Raw genomic sequence first — 8,576 nt, 5'->3', positions numbered from 1 at the left:
AGTTCCATTCCCATTTCCACTGCTTGTCTGCTAAAAAAGAAAAAGGAAGAAAAAAAACCCCCAAGGTTTTTCTCAGGTCACATGAGAAGTTTCTTACTGGCAATTACCAGTTTTCCCTTCTAAACATATTTGCATAACAGTGTGGTCGCACTGTTTGGGGTCACATTTTTCGTAAGATGGTGAATCTGAAACTCTTGCCAGCAAAGACAGTGGTACATTTACTGTCACTTCAGGTTACAGTCTCATTATAAGGTATGTGTAAAAGAGCTGTGTGACTCTTGTTTGGGCTGCGGCCATTTCACACCAGACTGACTTGAGTTCAAACATAAAAGCTAATGGCAAATACTAAAACTTTAGAAAAGTGGACGATTAATGCGTAACTTTTAATTGTATTCTCCATGGTAACACCATCTGTTGATGAAAACCTTTTGACTCAGTTGAAAAGGTGAGTAAGTGGCCCTTGAGTTGGTTGTTTCTCTTTTTCGTTTTGTTTTTATTAGAGAATTTCCAGTGATGGAAGGATAAAAATCCCCAATCCTGACGTTGCTTTGTTCACACTGTTTCAGCACACAGTGTGATTTTCTGCTGCTGATGGGTACATCCTGTAATAAAATGGTGTAACAACCCAAAGCCATTACAATCAATAATTTGGTACATGATGCCATGAGGGACTAGAGGCATGATCTTCTGGATCTGGAGATTTGCTTAACATGTGCACGATGCTGGATTTACAGTCAGTCAGGTAAGTCAGGTTATAAGTAGACTGCAATTCTCTGTCTTACTGAGTGATTTTACACATGGTGATCAGTTACTCATCGTGAGGATTTATACTCAGCCTGTGTGATGTGTGGCTCTGGAGGGAGAGTGACAAAGATAATGTCATCTGTGTTATCTTGGATTTTAATTATTCTGAAAGCACACGCCAAAACTCATCTACTCTGCTTCATCATGCCTGAATGTGGTTTGGTCAGACTTGATTGACAGCAAACAAACAGTTCAACAACTGTTATCAGATTCTGATTCTGATTGGTCCACAGGAGAAGGTGACGTCACCTTTTCAACTGAGCCCCGCCCACTCCAAACCAGTGAGAAGATCACAGAGGAAATCTCAAAGGGCAGAAAATCTGTCGTGTTAAAAATCAAAAAGCGGCAGAAAATTGTGCTGATGTAGTGTAGTGAGATAGTGGTAGAGAAAATATGTTTTTAGGGACTTTAAAACACTAAAGATTCTGTTTGTATCATTTTGAATTGGACAAATCACAGTGTGTGTGTGTGTGTGTGTGTGTGTATTATCAGCCCCATTAAACCACATGAGAATCTGGGACTATAAATGCTCTTTACACACAAACACTCACCTCTCCTGGTCCAGGGCATCATCTTCCCTCCCCTCTTTACCATTTCTCTGTGTGTGTTTGTCCCTGTGGTGACTGACCGGCTGCTTTCCATTCATTACCACCTGACATGACAGCCAATAATTCTGCTCCTTAACTCAGGATGTCAGAGGCTTGGCAGGCACAATGTAGAGAGGGGGGTGGGGGGTGGAAGGTTGTGAATGGGTTTACAGAGTTTGACGTCAGCCTCATTGCTCTCTCCTCTGGTCGATTATGTCTGTGCGTGTGTCTGTGTGTTTGTGTGTGTGCATCTGGGAATAGGTGTGATGCATCAGTTTCTTCTCTTTTGTGAAATGTGAGATGTGGCACCACATTGGGTCGGAGTCTCTCGAAAGGCATTTATAGCACACCAGGGCAGACATACAAAATATTCCCCACCACATTTGTCACCTTTCCCTGAAATGATGAAAACAATCAAGGCACTCATTTCTGAAAACTGCATGTTTACAGCCCTCAGACGTGTGGAAACCTCCCTTTCTGGGAGGGTTACGGGGGACTGAATGTTTGCTACTGGGAGAGAGAAAGGGATCAAAGGAGTAACACAAAGAGCCTGACATTTATAAAATGTTTTTGTGATACAGCCATTAAAAGACTCCAGGGTGCTAATTTTGATATTTGACCATTTATATAACTGCGCTCAAATCCGTTTTCATGTTGTGTTTTCCTGTTTTTCTGATTTGTGTATCCACAGCAGGATGAGTCATCTGCTTTACTGATGCTTTGTGAGGAGAATACGGCAGAAACAATCAGACCACTTTGGCTGTTTATGAAAATCAAAATGAAATTGGCAGTACCCTTAGCACGTATGGAAAGTCAAAACAGGAAGCGAACAATACAGGAGGTGCTCTGAACAGATAGATTCAGAGGTATGACATTACACAGATAACAGCACTGTTTAAAGCTCCACCACATCAGTAAATACAAAGCACATCAGATGAAATATATTCAACACCAGATGTTTTAACAAACCTAATTATCCCAAAGTGTTCAATATTAAATAAAAAGATATAAAAGGAAACACACTTAATGACAGAAATAATCTTATGCATAAACTGTGTAAAAAGAATTTAACCTCATTATTAAGAAATATCATTCCACCAATCTTATTTCTCATTTGAACTGTTTCAGTTTTATTTTCATCTTTAAAAGTCTGTTTTTATTTCATGGTGACAATTTCCCCCATGATCGTTACATTGTCTGTCAAATTTTACTCACTTTCCATGACACTTTCAATCGCTGCCCCTTTCTGGTCTGTGACCTCTTAAGACAAAACAATGTTTACTTATAATCTCATTGCATCAGTCAAGCAGCTGTGGTCAGTTCAGGTGGATCCCAGAGAAGTACAATTATTCACTAAGAAGAAGGATTAGAGGGAAGTTTGCACAATATTGTTCACCACATATTCATTCATCGGCTTTACCAGTGCTGTCACAACATGTACAATAACATGGCTTCATCACAGTAATGGTACAATGGTGCATGATCTTCCTTCTCTGATGTACTCATCTGATGTGCTCCACATCTCTCTCTCTCTCTCTTCTCTTTTGCTTTTCTTGCCTAAGGCAGCTGATGAGACCCAGAAAAAGGGGAAGTTAAAAAAAAAAACAGATAAAGAGAAGTTGTCGGAATAGATTATTTAAAAAGGGAGGACATTCTCTTTCTTTCCTCAGTTTAGCATCTTAGAGCATTAACATATTCTCATATTCTTGCTTAGGTTCACTGACTTTTGTTTGAGGAATATAAAAAGCATCCACACTTGGCTGATTATGAAATGCTGTATGTTGCATGTTGCCTCTGTTGCCTTTTCATGGTCCTGGGCTTTGATGTTGCTGTTTTTGAATGTGCCTCATTCCCCCATCTTAAAGTCACAGAGCAGATGTTTGTATTGTTGGCACATAGGGGAATATTTGTTGTTTACCTCCTTCTGAAAGACAAAAATAAACCTGCCCCTCCCTCTTCTGCCAGCCCACCAGCATCTCTGAGAAACAGCCTCTGTCTGCTGCGACACATCAGAAAAAAGCAGGGATACTTGTAAGGGAGCACAGGGGCTAAACAGGAGGTTTCTGAAGTAAACTATACTGCATTATTGTTTAACATTTATGCAGAAGAAAAAGAGGGGATATAGAGGAGAGGATGAATTCTGGCATTACAGAGGATCTGACAGCTGACTGTTTTGTGGATCTGCAGGGATAAAGTCAAAGCCCCAGTCTGAGCTCCCTGGCTTCATGGTCTGCTTGCAGAGAATTCACCTTCTGCTCCAGGGCTCCACAGCAGAGACCAGTTAGATAGACACCAGGGGAAATGACAATATGCTGTACATACTGCCACTTGAAAACCATCTGTGAAGCTGTGACATACACTGATGGAAATGTGACAAAAACAGATGCTCTGACTGATGTTCGATGTTGCACCTCTTTATTCTACAGTTCAAGCTAAGCTTTCAAGTAGGAGCACAATTCAAACATCAGATGAGCAAAAGTGACTCACTTTCTGATGGCTTACAAGTGGATTTATGGGAAAGGAAATACATTTAGTAAACAAGTGCATCGTCAAATGGATTTTCAGCCGTGGTAGCTAGAGACGGCAACACTGGTTGGTTTGGTCAGTTGGTCTGACGGCCACTCTGATATCTCCCATAGGAGCGTCTCCTGAAATACCCCTACAGTGGCAGTTGTACTGGACCTTCATCGTCATGGTAACAAAAATAACTATGTGGAGTGGGGTGTTGTCACAGTTACAATAATGAACACACAGTTATACTTATGGAACAGATCCAGTTTGGTTAGGTTCCAGAAAAGATAATGGTTTAGGTTAAAATAAATAGGTTTAAGGACCTTTGTTGTCATGATAACAATAATAAAAATGCACTTTAGGTTGTGGAACGGTGATGAACAAAAGACACAACAATAACAACTGGTTTCAAAAGGGAAATGATCTCCTGCGAGAGAGTCCTGTATTTTGTTGATCCATCCATCACCCTCTTTGGTTTTGTGTAACCAGTTGTTATACTGGCAACATAACCCTGTTAGTTGTTTAGCTTACATTCTTGGAAAAGCACGAATGAGGTCTAATGAATGTTTCTGCCAAATGTAATAGTCAGGTAACATTGGCTTTAGTAGCTGGAGTGCACACTTCCCCAAATATAATAAAGAGCAGAAGAGAGCTGCTAATGTTCTCCTAAACTCTGAAATAGTGGCATCTAGGACCTGCTACCATGCAGTGGGGAAAAACTACATGGTGGATCTGTGAGTGTAAACTGGGCTTTTGTTCCAACCTAACTTGTAACTCCACAAAATGTAGTTAGTTAATGAAATATTCTTTGGCCTTTGAAGTAATGTTGGGTTAGGTTACTACAATAGGTTTAGCTTGTTTGCCATTGTGCTAATGTTGGATCTAAAACTCTTGACTTGAACAACCTGTTGGTGTTGTCCTGAAGACACCCGAACTTCCTCGACACCCACACTGTCCTCATTTCAGAAGAAAAAAATAATGCTTCTGTCCGAGTCTTCACAACAGCAGTACTCACCTCGCAAAGGTCTAACGCCACTTCCAGTAAACATATCTGCTGCTGTTTACCCCTCCGGCTGACAGGTGTGTTTTCCCATTTACAAGACCCAAATATCTTTTGTCAGTGTTTTTTCTTCAGCTGGTGCTTTTTTTCCCCCCCTGTCTTTTTCTCCATGCTCAAAACCCCAGAGGTACAGCAAGTGGTCCACGACTTGCTCTGGCCTATCTTGCTGCAGCCACAGAAAGATCACAGGTCCTTCAGTCAGAGTTCTCGAAGAGTGACAGTCAGCGATACTGTCTGTGACCTCAGGATGCTGCCGGGACTGTGGGCTTTCACTCCTGATGGTCTCCAGCAAACTGCTGATGGATGTCAGCAGTTTTAAAAGTTCAACATTACCCCACACAACCACAATACCTCCTATAATGTTCAATGATATAATGGCACAGCTTGATATCAGAAAGGGATAATTAGGGGGTGGCCACAACAACATGAGAACTTGTATCATTTAATTAAATCCAATGCAGTATCCCTGCACCAGATTCTTTCATAAACCGAGGGCTTAGAGGTCATTTTACTATAATTGAAGTTCCAAGGCCACTTAATCTGCTGGCATTGTTTCAGTTCAGTCAGGAAAATGTTGAATGAGGGTTTATTTTGAGATTTAGATCTAAACATCACAGCTGGTGATTCTTTCATCCTCTATAACACACCCTGAAGTTTGCAGTGTTACAGGCTTCCCTCTAGGCTTGGCTAGGACCAACAACCTGCCACAACATATTACGTTCACAGCTGTGACACTTCCTGTTTGGAACTCGCTGTCTGAAATGCTGCCACTCTGCTGTCATATGGGAATAACAGCTGTATCCACATGACACTTAAACCTCTTGATAAGTGGTCACATATTCAGGCTGATTAGAGGCTTTTAAAATGCAGTAGGAACAGTAGGTTGCAGTTGACTTTAAAGACTTAAGGCTGCATTTCTTCAGCTTTTTCATGCATTTGTATGTTATTTCACATTTATTTTACTTATAAAATACACTGACAGGAGCAATGACATCTAACTATTGGGTTTTTTGGGGTCAGTAACCACAATGTAACCAGGTTTTAGTCTGGCAAGGACCTTTATTACATGTTAGTCAGTTATTCAAAAATCTAAATTAGTCTGATCTGTACTGGGAGTGTGGAAGATGTAAAATCTAAATCTAATCAGAAAGAAGTAAAATCAGACACAGTGCTGCCAGTTAGATAGCCTGCAGCAGACAATGACTGGTTAAATGGAGGAAGTGTCGTGATCAGCCCCTAAGGGGGCTGTTTTCTGAACCCTTTTGTTTTGTTTTGAACTCTTCTTAGACATCTGTTGAACCCCTTTTGGACTCTGGTTTAGTTTAAGTTCTGTTAGTAGTTCCTGTTTTATTTTGAAGTCATATCCCTTGTGTATCATGTCTTAGTCTACTTCCTGTCTTTGTCTAGTTTCCCTCCTTTTGTGATTGTTTGCTCCGCCCTGATTGGTTTCACCTGTTGCCTATTACCTCGTGTATATAAGTCTTGTCGTTCCCCTTTGTCTGTGTTTGTACCTCAGTCTGCCTGTGCCTTTACCTGCGTTGGTTCTGGTGTTTGCTTCTGCCTTGCCTCCCTGAGTCAACTCCCCGTCTTTGTTCCTGTACTTGTACCTTGCATCTCCCCCCTTATCCCTTCCCCATGGACTTACCTTGATTGCCTTTTGATTTCAAGTAAGGACTTTTAGAGTTTGCTTTGTGTTTTATGTTTCCAGCCTTTTCCCCCTCCTTCATGGATGATTTTTATTTAATTGAAGATTTAATAAAAGACTTTTAGTGTACTCATACGTTTATCTTGGGGTTTCTGTATTTGGGTCCTCTTCCTTTGTGCTCCTGGCTGCCTGGTCGTGACAGGAAGAGGAGCTAATGCTAATGGATAACTGCTGGAAAACACTGAAGGGTCACACATTTGAAACTATAGGTTGGATACATGTGTGCAGGTGCATAATGCTGTGCTAAATAACATACCCTTAAGTAGATGATTTTTACTTAAGTAGAACCCAGTAAATGCATACATAAAAGGAGAAACGTACAATAACAATGTGCATTGAATTTCACTTTATTTCCTTTACATTTGGGCTTTTTAAATCTTCCGTTACCACAGCTCCCTCATTTGTAAGTGATTGATCCAGATGAATGCAAACAGGTGTCTTTCTCCTTTTCCACTTACAGTTAACTATAACCTGACTGCAGATGATCAATTCAGGAAACAGACTAATTTCAGTTTCCCATAAAGTCATGAGTCATTCTAACCAAAGAGAGTGCATGTTCTGTCTAAACAATTTTGTAGCTGATTTCACAAATGAGTCCCTCCTTTCACGGTGGAAATAGGATTTATTGAAATCCACTTTCACATGCAGTGTTAATGGAAAAATTTTCAAAGCTTTTTCTTTAGGTTTATCCAGTCCTGCACCCTCTCTGTGTCGGTGAGCGATGACGAATTGCTTCTTTAATTGCTGGTTAAACTCGGCCTGAGCCTTAGTGGTTGCTAAGTGCCCAGAGAGAGACAGGAAGCAGCATCAAGACTGCGGCTGTCTGCTGCATGATTCTGCGACTTCCACTGGGTTAGGGAGGGAGGGAGGGAGAGAGAGGGGCGTTTAGATGTACAGCCAGAATGACTCATAGGTCAGGTTTGCATGAGTGAATGAAAACGTGTATGGGTGTGTGCACCTGTGTGTGCACGTGAAATAACATCTCTGCATTTGCACATTATGCAAAGTTGTGCTTTGGTGTTAATTTGTTTCTGAGGGAGAGCAGAAAGCATTCAGGTCCATCCACCCTTCACTCTGTGTCCTCAGCCTGTGATTCATTCACTTACTGCAGTTTTACAACACTAATTATAAAAATACATCAAAGTCATATTTCACTTCACTCGCTCTCATCGCAAGCAATTCACACACAGAGGAGCAGGCATCACTGTTGTGCTCGGGGATGTTTCAGCGAGACATGTTGCTATTTAGAGGAGACCTATTACTGACTGCCCTGATTACCCTGCATTAATGCTACTGCTCTGTGTTTTGCAGGAGTCCAATGGTAAAGGCTAGGACAGGAGCAAAAATCCTCGGTTCCAGTGCCTCATGTGCTGTGGTGAGTGATACCAGGACCTGATTAATTCCTTTACGCTACGAGGGACTCTGTTCCCAATTTTCATAATATACTTTCTGTTCTCATGCAATAGTCATAATCAATATTTTTATAATAACAATGAATAAAAAGACTATATGTTATGTGAAAGGGGTCACTTGTCCCGGCAGAACCAAAGAAAATGCCAGAATCTTTATGAATGTTAACTGTATGGTCCTCTGTAAATAGGTAACTGCAAGCTAACAAGTTCTAAATATCAAAAGATTATAACATGTCAGTGTTGTCTTTACATCTCGTTTCTGCTGCTCCCAAGTGGCCAAATAGTCATTTAATGTAGAACAAGTACAAACTAAACTGATAGTTTAAAGCCATGCTGGCAGATCTGTGAGGCTGCATTTGGCACAGTGGTACATTGATGTAAATGCTGACATCATTATGAACAGTATTGATTAGTACTGATTATATTGATCAGTACTGATTATAAAAAGTATTGGACAGATTAAAATTTTGACCAAATGAGCTTGAGGAAAAGTTAAG

This window comes from Toxotes jaculatrix, chromosome 9, assembly GCF_017976425.1.
Source record: "Toxotes jaculatrix isolate fToxJac2 chromosome 9, fToxJac2.pri, whole genome shotgun sequence".
Taxonomy (NCBI): Eukaryota; Metazoa; Chordata; class Actinopteri; family Toxotidae; genus Toxotes; species Toxotes jaculatrix.
Note: the sequence above shows the minus strand (reverse complement) of the source record.